Source organism: Protopterus annectens, chromosome 1.part2, assembly GCF_019279795.1.
Source record: "Protopterus annectens isolate FY-2018-M chromosome 1.part2, PAN1.0, whole genome shotgun sequence".
Lineage (NCBI taxonomy): Eukaryota > Metazoa > Chordata > Ceratodontiformes > Protopteridae > Protopterus > Protopterus annectens.
Genome location: NC_056727.1, coordinates 965,326,375 through 965,328,045, shown reverse-complemented (window position 1 = coordinate 965,328,045; position 1,671 = coordinate 965,326,375).

Below are 1,671 nucleotides of genomic sequence, written 5' to 3'. Positions count from 1 at the left end.
TTGAGACTAGTCAGATGTGTGGGTATGTAATTATCTGGTCAGCAGATGGCCAGGGATAACTGTTGCAGTCTTCCATTCTCTAGGCATGAATCCAGTTGGGAGGCTAATGATGAATAATTTTGTTAGAGGGTTCAATAGGTCATATTTCATGCTTTTCCTAATGTAACCTGGGATATTGTAAGGGCTCATAGATGCAGTATCTTTTGCTACAGAGAAAGCATTGAGGATCTGTTTGCTAGTGATAGCCAGGGGGGTTATGGTTGATAGTATCTCTTGGGAGGTGCCAATGTGGATAACAGGGTGAAATCTGAGTTAAATTTATCAGCCATTAGGATTTCTATATCTTCCAGCTCCATATCAATGGTTTACAATTAGTTCAGCACACTGTGTGTATTAATGTTGAGACTGCAGACATAACTGATAATGCCTTCTGGTTGTCCTTTGCTGGTGATGCTATGATTACCTCAAATTTGTCTTTAAAGGACATGATAAGTCCTCTGAGTTGCTTATTTAGTTTGATGAGAGGTTTCTTGCCTTGTTGATATTGGGATTCCACCAATATGGTTTGTTCAATGAGTTAGTCATACGCTTAGTTTGGGTGGGTATAGATGCCTAAATGCAGTTGAATACATGATAGTATAGGGTTTTTGAGAACAATTCCACATAGGCAACAGCTGGTTTTAAATCTTTTTTTGTATGTCAAGATACGTCAGCAGGCTGAATTTTGTTAATTTCCTACCCTCTATTCTTTTACGAACAAGGAATGTATGCATTATTTTAGCAATCTATTTCTTTTGCTATCTCTCTCTACCCATCTTTCTTCTGTTTTATAAAGCTTTACTATACTTATTTAGGCCTTTCTGGTACCTTGTGTGATGTCTCCACTCTAGGCCAGTAATTAAGGAGCCTCAATCAACACAACTGACAGTGGAGATGGACGTTCACTTGGAATACAGTTGGATGCACTAAGTATTTCCAGATGCAGACCTCTCTCCATCAAGCACAGTTTTCCATAACAGCATACAGGAAACACAATCAGCTCCTAGTCTGGCTTTCTCTCTGTTTCTCTCCCCAGGTCCCCAGTAAGGCTCCCCACTGGCACAGCTGCGGGGTTAAGTCCTCAGTCAAATGTCCAAGCCAAGTCCTCTAGCACCGTCTCTGTGAAACCAGAGATTCACGTCCCTGCTCCAAGTAGATGACACACACACACTTTGAGATTTGATTTTCACACACACGCACACACACACACACACACACACACACACACACACACACACACACACACACACACACACACACACACACACACCTTGGAAAGGCTGCCACAGATTTACCTGCTATAACCCCTTCTGCCCAAACTATAAGGTAGCTATCACTGCTATCAGACACTACAAAACCAGGTACCTAAGGCTGTTGCAAGGGTACCCAATTATACTGAGTGAAATTAATATTAATGCAAATGGTAATATTGAACAAACATCCAGACTTCAGGAGTGGCCACAGTGTCACCAACAGATATAAGTACTCTCAAAGGTTAAATATTTCTCTAAAGGACCAGCCACAATCTTCTTTTTCTTCTTCTTCTTCTTCTTTCGACTTTTCCCGGTTAGGGGTCGCCACAGCAGATCATTTGTCTGCTCATGATTGGCAGTGGAGTTTTACGATGTCGAG